The sequence below is a fragment of the Cimex lectularius genome, unplaced genomic scaffold (genome assembly GCF_000648675.2).
Source record: "Cimex lectularius strain Harlan isolate CLEC.00 unplaced genomic scaffold, Clec_2.1 scaffold39, whole genome shotgun sequence".
Taxonomy (NCBI): domain Eukaryota; kingdom Metazoa; phylum Arthropoda; class Insecta; order Hemiptera; family Cimicidae; genus Cimex; species Cimex lectularius.
In genome coordinates, this window is record NW_019392653.1 from 586,251 (window position 1) to 601,364 (window position 15,114).

The following is a 15,114-nucleotide window of genomic DNA, read 5'->3' on the forward strand; positions in this document are numbered from 1 at the left end:
TATCCAAGTGTAAATTTTTTTTGTTGGGTTATTTCACTTTCCTTGTTGGTGTGTCATATACAAAGGATGTACTTATTTAATAGGTTATCCGAACGAAAGTTTTTAAGTGGTTTTGTGCAAAAAGTATGCTTCTGAATGATTGAAGTTTGGTTTTTAAATAAAGTAAATTATTTTTGTTTGATAATTTGTCGATGAATAATTATAAACGAGTTGATTTATCTTTTTAAAACTCATTACACTTTTTGGATTCGATCTGAGATTCAAATGAAGCGGCGTCAGAACAGCATGTGGCGCCACCTTTGACATCTACGTGCTCTCTTTTTCGATTAATTCTCAAAAAAAAATCCAATAAAACCTGTTCAAATGAAAATACAAACCCTTTCATAGTTAAAAAGGTTCCTTTTTTGACAAAAATCAGTCTTTAAATCTCCAGTTCAAAAGCAATCGACAAAAGCAACCTGTTTGATTTGACAGTTGGCAGTTGCCCTCAGCTGGGTTTGTATACTTGACCTGAAAAAAGTAAAAGCCTTTTAGTTCACCACTGCGATCCGTGAAGTGAGGACGGACCTCCTCGGGCTTTTTTTTCTCGCTTTTATCACTTGGAAAAAGACTTTTCTCGAGCCAACCATCACGACCAAGGGCCCGGTTTGAGAAGGACTAGGCCGAGATCAGACGTCCCAAGCCAGCGAGTGCCTAAGGTAGGGGATTTTCTCAATTACCTACTTTTTAACTTACAGCCTATGCTTTTTTCTTTTTCTTTTTAAATTTAACGGAAAGATCTTATAATTGGACTTGCTCACATATGATATATTCAGTACAATATATTGCACAAATAATCTTTACAGTTCAGCTATTAATAACACATTCGAATCAGTCCGAATTCAAAAATTATATTCTTCTTCTATTTTCACAATTTAAACTACATTTATAACATTTAATCGAGTTTCATAGAGAGGAGAGAAAAAAAACTATAACTTTTCCCAACATTTTGTGCAATTCAAAAGAAATTTGCATATTTCCTGATGCATCATAGCAGCGAGAAAATACAAAATATAACTATGCTCTAGATTACATCCGGCGTGTATTTCGTTGAATCTATGTGTTTAGATAAGAATATGTGTGGATATTTTCTGTATAAATGCGTTCGTATATTCTACTTCTGTGGGGAAAAAAATAAAATGTACAGTGAGCTTTTTCCAAAATCAATGCCAACATGATTACACATATGCAAATAAGTGTGTTGTACATTATACTTACGCATATGCTTAGATTCTGTATATGACAGTTGCACACAGACAGAATCTTTCTATGAATAAACGAGCAAAAAAAATATCTCAATAAGATTAATTAATTACATATATGCATACATTGCATATAAATGTGTTATATTATATGCACACTCACTTGTGTTTTGTCTCTGTATGTGACAGTTGCAGACAGAAAGAATTAAAAAAGAGAAAAAGCACAGAAAGACTGCTTTTACAAACCAAGCAAGAACAAAAGTTTCAAAAAGATAAAAATCCAACTTAATTACGTATATGCATATGTTGCATATAAGTATGTTAAACTTCGTACACATCCACACATGCGCTTTGACTCTGTATGTTATAGTATCACACAGAAAGAATTTTTCTACAAATAACCAAGCAAAAAGAAAAGTTTCAAAAAGACAAAAAGTCGCATATATGCATATGTTGTATGTAAGTGGGTTATATTTTATACAATATTCACACACTCACGCATGAGAGAGAATCCTTCTACAAATAAACGAGCAAAAAGACAATTTTCAAAAAGCCAATTTAATTTCATATAAATATATTAGCAACATATGCATATGTAATATTTTTACTTCATACACACTCACATATGTGCTTTGACTCTGTATGTGACAGTTGCAGACATAAAGAATTCAAAAAAGTGAGAAAAAATAACAGAAAGAATCCTTCTACAAATAACCAAGAAAAACAAAACTTTCAAAATAAAAAATCCAACTTAATTACGAATATGCATATGTTGCATATAAGTTTGTTATACTTCATACCCATACATGTGATTTGACTCTGTATGTGACATTTGCACACGGAAAGAATCCTCTTTCATATAAACTCCTTCCTCCCTCCTCCTTCCTTTTAACTATAATCTAAGCCTTTTCTGATATTTGTTTACTTGCAAATGGTTAGAGTTTAATTAATTAAGTGGATATTTATTTTTGTAAAATTCTTCTTGATTGCCAAACAATGTTCTTCGATAAATTGTCGGGGTCGAAAAATTCTGTATCTCAATTTTCTTGGTACAACACCGTCTGCCCATACGTATGTCGTCGAATCGAGGGACTGTAGAAAAAAGTCAAACATTTTGCCATTTTCCACGTTCATAAAGATTAAAATAGTCCCCATTGAACTAAAAAGTCGGCAGTTTTAATGTAATGACAGATTTTCTGACTAAAACAAGAATTTATATAAAACTACAACTTTTTGGCCACAAAATGAAAGCTTGAGATTACGAGCTTAATGACCAATGGCCCAAGTGGAGAAGTCATAGACATATTCCATATTGTCCGAGCACTACTAACCATTGGGCCGAGTTTATTCAACAAAAACTGGGGGGAAAAACACCCCCACGAGTATTAGATATACAAGTCAACCTTGATCACATATGATGCACCAGTATACGCAGGAAACAGTGCAGGAGGAACAAAAACTGAAAAGTCTATAATGACTAGTGTGTTTTAACAGGGGTAATATTGGAAAAATTCATGTACAAAAAGTGGCTTGCTGGATTGCTAACTGACTCCTGACAAAGAATAAAACTACATCAAAGGAGCCTTCACAATAGTTCTTTAGAGAATTAAGATAACCCGAGAGGGCTACGATGGTATTTGACAAAATTAGAGGAAAACTCTACCTTGACAGATGAAATGGTCTTAGTTAACTGAAAGTTTTGAAGAAATGCTACCCCAAAGTTCAGGAAGCCTTAATGTGGTATTCTGATGAACGATCATCGATGGAACAGGTGGTAAGTAGATGGGGTAAAAGATCCGAATTACATCCTAGAAAAACCCTTGAACTGGTTCGTACTATCTTCTAGGCTGAGGACCATGCAATCCTACTCTGTAGTCAGGGGATGATGAAAAACATGAAAGTTGCATGGATTTACATACATTCGGACAGTAAGGCAGCTATAAAGGTACTAAAGGCGTATGCTAGTCTGGTAGTGCTTAAATAACCTTGGAGAACACAACAACTGTGAGGTCGGTCCTAAGACATGAAGATATTTAAGGAAACGAACACGCTGACCAACTAGCCAAACAAGGGACCCTCTCACCCATCTGATTGGAACTAGACGCTCCTGAGAGTGTGCTAAAGTCGTAGCTGGAAAAATGGCTCGGTATAGCCTTGGGTAAGGCAATTCTCACACAAAAATTGCTCGAAGAGGAACCGTAGAAATCCTCCTAACAAAGCATATAAAAGTTTTTATTTTTGAATAAGGAAAATAACAAAGGTCCGAGGATGGAGCCTTGGGAGACACCCTTTGCTAAGATGGGAGGAGAGGACCCTGCACCCACGCCTTTTAGTCTGGCTTCGATTACCTAATTATGATAAAACTAAATTTAAATTTAAAAAGACTTTGGTAGTAGAAAACAGAATAAAATAAAGGTTTTTCGAGAAAATAGGCGTTTTTCTCCCAGGATATTTCTTGCTCCTGGGCCAGTTTTTTTCCCACGAGAAAGTTATGAAAAAAAATCTATTTGACTAGCCATTTATCAATTTCCCCCATGGGCTTTTTCGTTATTTACACAAATCTCTGAATTAATTATATTAATTAAAAAGCAGAAGAATGTTTGCGTGACTCGAACGGTTTACATTAGACAGCCCAATAAATATAATTTTACGTATTGACGGTTTAATTTAGACTTTAAGCAGGTGCTTTTTTTAAAGTTATTCTTTTTTTCTCTTTGGTTGTCGTTTGAAGATTTCATATTTCCTCGCGGTCCTTTTGAAAGAGGATGACTTTCGGCTTAGGTTCTGTGACTTGCAGAACTTGCTCATCTCTCGAAGGCACTTTCTACTTTAATTTTCCGAGTGGTTTTCGCGTTCTTGATTCGTCGACAGTGATATTTTTATGTTTTAAAACCCCTAGAGGAGATGGTGGGTTTTCCGTTTTTTTAAAATTTATTGTCAGTTCTGTAAAAGCAAAAAGCTGTGTTGAATATGAAAACGTGAAAAGTTTTAAACCTTTACGAGGGGGAGGAAGACTTTAAACCTGTACATTTGCCCTTGGAATTTTCAATGAGAATTTAAATTTAGCCAAGTATTGCCTCTTCTTTTCTCCTTTGGCGGTTTGACTGCTTAATCTTATTTAAAAAAAAACCATAAATCCAATCTATAACTAATAGTTTAAAGACATAATTTTTTAAAAATTTAAGATTTTCGATTTTTTGCCGGGAGGGTGAGGATTTTTTTTCTCGAACCTTTTCGGTTTACACCCGAAGGAAGTAGAAGTTTTGCCCTCTCCCCCTTGGTCTTGTTTGTAATTGTTCCCGAATTTGAATTTGTAATTGTGACTTTTTCTCCTCACGGTGAACAAAGGGGGCTCATTTACATTCCCCACCTCAGTTTCTTTATTTAGATGTTTTCTTTACACGGATCCACGAAGGACTGCTGAAGAAGGAAAACAGGTTCTCAAGTATAAAATCGGACAAAACTTTTCAAACAAAAATTTTTATAGAAAAAATATCCATTAACAAGATTTTCGTTTATCATTCTGAAGACCTATCGGCGTGTAGTTTTTTTTTTTTTTTATCCGCAGTTAATTATAACATCCCTTATCATTTTACAGTGATTCTCACGTTCTTGCTAATCCAATTTTTATCAACAGTTCAGTTGATACTAAATATTTTGAGAGTACAAAATTAGATATGCAGAGAAAAAAACAAAAAGCAACCTAAATACATGATAACAGTGCCTCAAGCTTATAATTTCAACTGGTTAAAATATTTATATTTATGTTTTTCCAAGTATATTTATTTATATATATTAGTATTTTATTTTGTATATTTTCAATATATGTATCTCAAAAAAATCTTATACTGAAATGAAACTCTCCTTTATTAAATATTATAATGAGTTACAACTATTTAAATTCAATTATTTGTATCTACAACTGTATATGTATTATATACAACCAGCAGATTGGATAATTTATGTTTATAGTATTGTGGGAGTAATGGATTTGTGTCTGTTTTTGTTTTTTTTAATCGTGTATGTGGATTCCTAATCTTCTACCAAATGTATGTCCTAAATAGTTAATTTTGTCGGATTGATATTTTTTAAAAGTATATGCTATGTCAAGTGTAAAGGTGATATTTTGTGATGCGTTAAATTTTATTTTCAAAAGATCTCTCCATTTTTCAATTGTTGATATGTGATTTGGTAACATAAGTGAAGTTTAGAAGAGGGATGAACTTGTTAATATGGCGGTGACAAAAGCGTGTTGGGCATTTGTGGGCTCATCAGAAGTAAAAATGGTGACAACAGCGGAGCGAGTATTGACCCCTGTGGCACCCCTGCAAGAACTTCTTCCATCCCAGTGGTCTCCGTACCCTGGTTTACTGCGAAAAATCTCTCCTTAAAGTATGATCGTTAAATCAGATAATAATGCTGGGGTAGAGATAATTTTAATTTGTATGATGATCCCTCATGCCATATTTTGTCGAAGGCCTGAGAAACATCTAGAAAAACTCGAGTCGCGTACAGTTAATGCTCGTGACATGAAGTAATGAAATCTGTAACTGTGTGATGTTGATGAGTAGTGGAATGACTTGTTCGAAAGCCAATATATAAAAAAAAGTTAGCTAAGATTCTCGAGATAAAGCTCATTTTTTAGGATCCTAGCCATAAACAAATAAAGAATCAAGAAATGAAAACACAAATTGTATAATCAGATAATAGGCCTGGAGTAAAAATAATTTTAATTTGAATAATTAATGCTCAAACTGTAAATATAAAAATAAATAAAAGCACACTACGACTATAGTTAACAACCGTCTGCCGGAAAAACGGGCAAAAAGTTTATTATTATTACTTTAAATAAACAAGCACATGGAACTATTATTCTTACTAAATTCTAACAATTTGTGAATGGTATCTATATAGTAACTAAGACAAAAAGAACTTTTAAATATAATATCAAATGTAAAGTCTTTACTAGTTTAAATATGAAATCAATTCTTTCCTGTAACTCCTGCAACTTTAACAGACTTTACTAAGTTGAAGCACTGAGAATTATTTAATGAGGGCAATTGTATATTCGCTTGTTAGTTTCGTTTGACTGGACGGTTTTTTAAAATTATTTTTGTGTGTAGCATTTAGTGTTTTTTAATGAATTTACATGTAGACGTGTCTGATTATTTATCATAGGATAATCTTACGGCTAAGGCTAACCTTTAGATCCATTGTCTGCCCGGGAAGAGAAGAAATCCAAGAATGTTGAACAATATGTTGAAATTTAGTTTCCATTTAGTGTGAGCTTCGTTTGGGAAAAAATTCTCGCTATCGAAGAGCGATTTTTTAAAAATTTGAATTCAACACTCATTTTGTCTGACTGGACGGTTTTTTTATATTTTTGTGTGTAGTATTTCGTGTTTTTTTAATGAATTTACATGTAGACGTGTTTGATTATCTATCTTAGGATTCAAGAGTGATTTTGTAGAAATTTGAATTCAACACTCATTTCATATGGCTGGATGGTTTTTTATATGTTTGTGCGTAGTATTTAGTATTTTTTAACGAATTTACATGTAAAAGTGTTTCATTATTTATCATAGTATTCAAGAGTGATTTTTTAGAAATTTGAATTCAACACTTATTTCGTCTGGCTGGACGGTTTTTTATATTTTTTGCGTAGTATTTAGTGTTTTTTAATGAATTTACATGTAGACGTGTTTGATTATCTATCATAGGATAATCTTACGGCTAAGGCTAATCCTTAGATCCACTGTCTGCCAGGGAAGAGAAGAAATCCAAGAATGTTGAACAATATGTTGAAATTTAGTTTCCATTTAGTGTGAGCTTCGTTTGTAAAAAATTATCTATCATAGGATAATCCTAGAGATAAGGCTAAACTGTAGATCTACTGACGGGCCAGGAAGAAAAGAAATCAAAGACTATTTATTGAGCAATATCTTGAAATTTATTTTCCATTTATTATTGTTTTAGTATGGGCTGATTTTTTGTAATTCAAATAACGGGTTACTTTTATCCATTGATATGTAGAATTGTTTGATTGCATGTTATAGGATAATCCTAGTGGATAAGGCTAATCTTTGAATAGATTCTCGTGCCAGGAAATTTAAAAAAAAATCCAAGAACGTGAAGCAATGTCTTGAATTTTATTTTCTATTTATAATTATGTTAGATTTTGATGTACTAGTCGCAGTGTATAAAATACTGCGTTAGGAGTTGTATTCATAATTGTATTAGTTCTGAGTTAGATTTTTGTTTTTTAAATACTTTTTATTATAAATTAATACATTTTGATCGGAGTGTCATTTGTGAAGAAATTCTTGCTTTCACAAATGATTTATGAAAATTCATTTCAACTCTCTCTCATTTCGTTTGACTGCAAGGTTATTGTTTGTTTATTTTGCATAGTATTTAGTGTTTTTTAATTAATTTACATGTAGAAGTGTGTGATTATCTATCATACGATAATCCTAGAGATAAGGCTGTCGGGCCAGGAAGAGAAGAAATCAAAGACTATTGAGCAATGCCTTGAAATTTGGTTTCCGTTTAATGTAAGCGTCATTTGTGAAAAAATTCTCGCCATTCAAGAGTGATTTCTTAGAAATTTGAATTCTACACTCATTTCGTTTGACTGGACGGTTTTCTAAATAATATTTTTGTGTGTAGTATTTAGTGTTTTTTAATGAATTTACATGTAGAAGTGTTTGATCACCTAACAGTGATTAATCCTATGGGATTAGATTAATCTTATAATCGGCTGTGATGTCAGGAAGGGAAGAAATACAAGAGCGTTGTCAATACCATCGAATTTATGTTCTATTCATAATTCCTCTTAATTGTTAGTTAAGTTTATTTACATATTGATTCACTTTGGACCGAGTCATTTTTGAAAAAAATTTGGCCTTTCACAAATGAGTTTTTAGAAATTCAATTCAACACTTTCAGATTTCGTTTTTCTACACGGATTTTTGTTTAATTAGTTTGCGTAGAATTTTTTTTTTGGGGGGGGGGGTTACATGTAGAAGTTTTTGATAGACCATCATAGGATAATCCTAGAGATAAAGCTAATCTTTAGGCCTACTGTCAGGCCAGGAAGAGAACAAATCTAAGACTATTGATCAATTCTTGAAATGTATTTTCCATTTATTATTCGTTTTAGTTCTGGGCTAAGTTTTTCTGTTTCAAATAGTTTATTAAGTTGTTTCATTGCAAATTAATACATTTTGAACCAAGTATCATTTTGGAAAAAGATTTTCTCGCCTTTCAAAAATGATTTTTAAAGAGGATTCAACTCTCAATTCGTATGACTTCACGATTTTTCTAATTTCCATGCGTTTTCTTTGATAGATTTACACGTAGAAGTGTTTGATGAACTATCATTGGGTAATCCTAGGGATTTGGCTAATCTTAACAGACAAGACAGACGGAATGATCAGGATCGACCGAACTACAGAGCTCAAGAAAAAAATCTCACATTAATTGTCCATTATACTCAGAAATTATCTTAATCAATCCCGTCCCGATTTGAATATTTATTTATCCAAGTCTTCTTCATTATAATACCGGGGATAAGGCTAATCTTTAAATCATCTGTCCGGGTCGAGAAGAGAACGAGAAACCCAAGGTTCAACAGAGTTCAAAATAGAACTCGTGGGAGTCTTATTTACTCCATGCTTTGGATAACGGATATATAGCTTATCCCGTAAGCCGATTTTTTATTATCCACTAAACGGAAATCATGCAAATTTATAAATTAAAATTAATTTTTTTAATTTAAAAAAATTACTTTTAATAGATTTTTTTGTGTAAATTGTAAATTGATTTTTTCTTATGGGACTCGTTTTGTGAGGGGCTTGTGAGGGTATGGGGGAAATAAAGGGCCTCGTCCCTTTCCAGAATATGCATATGAGGCTGTTTAAATGCATAAAGCGCCTGGTTTAAGTATCGTATAGGACTCTCTCTTTGCCAAAGTGCTTTGACCTCTGTTGAACCGGTACTTTACCACTGTACCCCGCATACCTTATACCTCCTACACGCCTGAAAACGAAAAAAAGTCAATATATTTTCAGGCACACTGTTGTTTATGTAAAACGCACGGGAGTTTTGATGTAAAGCACAACAGAATTTAATAGCTCTTCAGGTCCTAGGTCAACATATGACACTTTCGAGTGACTTCACGTCGAATCAAAGTTGCCTAAATCCTCTGATCCTTTTTGTGATAGACATTTGTATATTTATGCAGTTGTGCGCGTGCTTGTGTGTATTTTTAGTCGGACACTGCCAGAATTCGTCACGGTCAGTCTTATTAACCGGGCAATTGTAGGTCTTTGTCTCGGTTGGTCACGAGGGACCGTCGCCTATTCAGAAGTCTCTTTAAATGCAATCTACCGTCAATTACGTCCTCACTCGGCCCCCTCACGACAATTAGCCACAATTCTTGACTTGGGGATTTTTTTTTTGGGGCGATGCATTTGCAAAGACACGACGAGAATGCCATGTGTCCGCCTTGTTTCGCCTATTTAGGGGGGGGAGGTATTTTCGTCTTTTTACGGAAAACTTACAATTGTAGATTTTTTTTTTTATTGAACAGGATCTGTACAAGGTAGATTTGTCAACCAACAGTGATTCATACAGGAAATTGTTGTTTTTTACCCAACTCAATTCGGCAAATATTAAGAACTTTTTTGAGTGATACACCCAAAAATATTAAATATATGTCTGAACATTCTTGCCAATGGGCTCTGGGAGCCAAAATTTAAATAACTTGGCTAACGTATGATTTTATAATTTGTGGGTGTATTTCAATTATTATAAATCATCTGTTTTTTATTTTATTTTATTTTTTTTACCTAGGAAAAATAATAATACACAGGATCGTACTTAATGAGGTATGACATATAAAAAGTTACAAAAACCCAATAGTGCTTTTCGTAGTGGGACAAAAAAAATTTTTTTTCTCGAAAAAACCAATTTGGATTTGTTAGAATACTGTAAAACCATAAATACGACTTTTTATGGTAAAAAATTGACATTTTTGCACTGGACCAATGATTTACTTTTACTTTCTCTCTCTCTCTCCTCCCCCCCCTCTCTCTCTCTCTTTCTTTATTCTCCTCACTCATCTACATATTCATTCTTTTCTTTCCATCCCTCTCTCTTCCCCGCTCTCTGTTTCTCTTTTTCTCTCTCACTCTTTCTATCTCTCTCTCTCTCTCACTCTCATTCTCTTTCTTCATTCTCCCTCACTCATCCTCATTTTCAGTCTTTTCTTTCCATCCCTCTCTCTCCCCCGCTCTTTCTCCTCCCCTCACACTCACTTTTTTCTCTCAATTTATTATGATCTGGAGTGTGGTAAGTTCGAATCCCGCTCGTGACACTAACTTTTTCATTTCAACCAAAGCCTTACATAAAAAGATTAATTAATTGAAAGAAGTAATTTGGTCAATCAAACACTAAAAAACCCTTGTAAAATTTCTTGTGGGTAGGTGGAGCAATTTCAGTTTTCACGATTTTTGAGTTTTATTTTTTTGGAATAATCGTAAGCAAAATGGCGAAAAATTTGAGAAAAAATTATTTTGATAAAAATATTGTCAATGATGTTAACTTTTTTGGTACAGGAAGGCTAGGAAAAAGGCATAAAAACCAACAAATTTATTTAAATTCTTGGCTTAAAGTCATTGACAAGAACCCACGGACACGTGCATAATATTTCGATAAGAAAACAACAATTTCCTGTATGAATCACTGTTGGATGATAAATCAACCGAAACAAAAAATCTATAATGATAAGTTTTCTGTGTAATAAGAGCGAAATAATTACCTCCCCCCTAAAAATGCTAAACAAAGCGGACCCAAAGTGGCATTCTCAACATATCTCATACTAAAAGTGAGTCCCCCCCTCCCAAAAAAATAATTGAAATTCATGATCTCTCCCTTCGTTAGTGAGATTTATCATCCAACAGCTGCTCTTTAATTCTGCAAATATCAAGGATCCTTACATTTTTTTTAAATTTATTAACAAGGTGAAAATTACATCCGGACCGGAGAAGAAACAATGTCAACGATGTCGTAAATTTCGACTTGCAGGTGTGTAGAAGTCTTGGCTTGTGGGAAATTCTTTCCAGTCGCAGGTGCCTCTCTTCCCTCTTCCTAATTTACGCAAAGATAGCGCACAGGTGCGCGTCCTTAATCGCATCCTGAGGATGTCGGTTTACAGTTACCTCGAATTTCGCCTGCCCCGGCGCGGTCGAGAGTGCAACGGGGTTCACGTCAAATTGTCCTTAATTAAACCTAAACTTTGAATCTTTATCACCTGGCCTGTCTAAAAGTTTAACACGGTCGAAAAATTCTGTTAGTCATGCCAGTCATTTACAAAAAAATCGTTGGGTTAATATGCCAGTTTTTTACTTATCTGGCAATTTTATTATTATTATTTATTTTAATTTGTTACAGTCTCAGCCATACAAATGGGGTTGGCCTTCAATACATACAATAATATACAATAGTAATAATAATTATTATATACATTTGGAAACAAAATAAAAACAAATTTATCCTGGCATTGCCTACAATAAAATCCAGTATTAACATTGATAATAATTAACATATATAGATATTATAAAGGAAAAAAACATATTTATCCCGGCATTACATCCGATATAATTCACCAGTAATAATAACAATGAAGAATTTTAATGAATTAAAATGAAGTATACTTCATTAAAGCTCTCCATGGCCGTTTCATTTGTCGCCGAGAATCCAACCGATTACACGACATTTGAAAAATGGCAAAAAGGAGGGACAATTCAAAAGGTGGGGTTGAGATGGGAAGTTAGTGTCCGAGTGGATCGAGGTCACGATAGCTCAAGTGGTAGAGCAGCGGCGTATCTAGCCGAAGATCGTGAGTTCGAATCCCGCTCGTGGCATTGACTTTTTTATCTTAACTAAAAACCTTAATTAATTGTAAATAATAACATACATTTTTAGATATTTTAATGAAAATAAGACATATTTATCCTGACAATACATACAATGTTGTGACAACAGACAACACAACACTTTCACTCAAAACCATTATGACACTACAAGAATAGCACCACCCTTTATGCCCTGAAGATGACTGGAATGAAGGTCGAAACGCTGCCAAAAAAATAAAAAGGGTGTTTTTTCTAAACTACCTCTTGACCGCTCCCCACGACTTCAACAAATTATGAAACAACCGGTCACTAAGTAACACACTTAAATTCCTAAACTTATACTTAAATAGAACATAAAGCAGGTGCTTTGCAATTACAGAATAATTCAAGCGTAAACGGCGGTTCTATGACAAAACGAAGCATTCAGCCAAAAAATGAACAATGTCCTCCCTGAATTGCATAGGGGAGACTGTTCATTTCCTAGAGTCCGAAAAGGGGCACCGTTCGGACATAAAAGATCACCTCTGATCTTGAAAAGCCAGCGAAGTTCACCCAAAGACAAGATTTGCGAATTATCTGTAATTGAGCTAAACATACCTGAGCTGGTGAACCGTCTGTAAAAAAAGAAACGTGAAGTAGACGACACTCTTTCCTAGAGTGCTGAAACACATTTTAATTTTAAAGTAACAAGTATTTCTTAAAAAAATGGCGGGCCAATTTATTTACATTGCGAGAAGAGTTCACATGACAGCTCCATTTGAGGGGTCGTTCCATACCCTAAACAATGTAATCTGGGAGTTCCATTATTTTTAATATGTATTTGAAATGGAGCTGCAGCATATATGTAATTAGGTGTTGGTGTAGGTAAGGCAACTTTCTTATGAAGAAGCGTTGAATGTTTTCCAGCGGCTCAAACTTTTCGTAGCCCCTGAGCAGCATAACAGAGGATCGAACGGCATATCGAATTAAATAGTTTTAATTTTGTGGGCAGGAGAATCGTATCTTGTGAGATCATGCCATATGCTGTTCAGAGCCAGTTTTGTTCTGGATGCTTTTCAATTAATGCGATGGAGAAGTGACAGACATGAAGACAAGGAAACACCCAGAAACTCGTTTACAATTTCGAAGTTTTTGTTAATGATCCACCAGTCCTAAATAGCATTCAACTCAATTATTTTATACTTTGACATATTAACCACTAAATTCCACTGTGAACAATATACGGCAACCAATTTATATGGTCATTTCGGTTTCGTTTAAATCGACTTGGAACGTCCTCTGTTGGCTTTCTCCCATCAATCCACCCTCGACCCAGCAATTATGTTACCGGGTCGTTCTCCCGATGCAGTTGAGATTTCTAACTTTTTAACACGTTTCGATATTTTAATTACATCGAAAAGATAAACGACGACGATATCGAAGACCGGCCGTTCCAGTCCTCCGAAGTTCATTTTAGATATTGGGATTAGATAAAAATGTGCAATCTAGAGTCTAGACCTTCACGATGGGCATTACGTGTAGGTTAATCGCTGTGAAAGATGTTGTTTTTAATTAAAAAAAAAGGTACATTATCTAAAAATGGCTAACTGAGAAAGTAAGACAGAAAGAACTGGGATTGACAAGTTATCAAAATTCATTATATTTAGTGGTCTGATTGACCTAATTACTTCTTTCAATTAATTAATATTTTTTCTGTAACGTCTTGGTTGAAATGAACAAAGTATCACGAGCGGGATTCGAACCCACGACCTTCGGCTCAACCACTTGAGCTATCGTGACTTCGATCCACTCGGACACCAATTCACCCTCTCAACCTACAACTTTGTAATAAATCCCAGACCCTGAAGATGATCTCATTAAAGCTCGAAACATTGGCACGATACCGCACAAGACCGTTGCATCTCTAAAAAGTCATTAATTATTTATTTGACTACTTTTTCGTAAAATATTATTTCGGTGAATTTGTTGAGAAACTCTGGGTTAACTGAATTTTTGACTATTGTAACTACTGGTTGCTCATTTTATCATTAGTTTGATCTTGCCATCTTGCGGGGCAAATTTTCCGCAGAGCTCACGAGATCGTAAAGTCCGGGTTGTTTCCAACTTGGTAAATAAACAGTGAGAGGATGTTTTCTATGAGAATAGCTGCTTTTAGTTGTTTCGCTACCCTTTAAACCTACTTTCTTTGATTTCTTTTTTTTTTTATGAAAATTGGACAACTGGTAAGTTCTTTAAAACAAGTTAAATGACCCATTAGATGTTATTCTATGTGAAAAAGGTAAATTTATCAAAAAGGAAGTGGAGAACATACGGACCAGGTTTGACAACCGGAATAATTAAACTTTCATAAGCCAAAAACTTATCTTTCTATGATATCTTATGTATCTCATGACACCACATAATCTTTATATGTACACGTCGAAACTAGACAAATAACACATGAAAAAAAAATTAAATAAGGGACAACGTGCTTTAAAGTGATGCGATGTCTGAGTTCAATTTGCTCCATAGCCCATATAACGTCTCATAAAACTTGCTATTTAAAAGATACGGCGAGACTGAGCGGACAATTGTGTCAGGAGAAAACTATTCTCAATTGTTCAACCCTGACACAGTCACATCATCTTCACACGTAAAATGTACATGTACAAATTAGCCAAATCTTATCGATATTTTTAAATTAATATTGATAATGATAATCAGTGGAGAGATAAGATGTTAGAAAACATCCTGGTATAATAAATGGATAAAATATTCACTTATCGCTGAAAGTTACAGCGAGAACGGGCGGACCAGGTTTGGCAGGGGCGACCAAACCGGTCGCATTAATTAAACTCAGAAGCCAAAAACTCATCTTTCTGTTATATCTTTTAAAAAATGAATTGAGAGTAATTAATTTTTTATGAGAATAGCTATTAGGCAATCTTTAGACGTTTTTGTTACGATACAGAAAA

At 34.1% G+C, this 15,114-nt stretch overlaps 1 protein-coding gene across 1 annotated transcript in view; it reads left to right on the forward strand.

The window, feature by feature from the left end:
* The first annotated feature begins 500 nt into the window (after positions 1–500).
* Positions 501–15,114, forward strand: part of LOC106671143 (protein N-terminal asparagine amidohydrolase) — a 33,510-nt gene continuing 18,896 nt past the window's right edge. The window contains exon 1 of the mRNA XM_014402002.2: positions 501–698. The gene's annotated coding sequence lies outside the window, so the exon portion shown is untranslated. The remainder of the gene's footprint in view (positions 699–15,114) is intronic.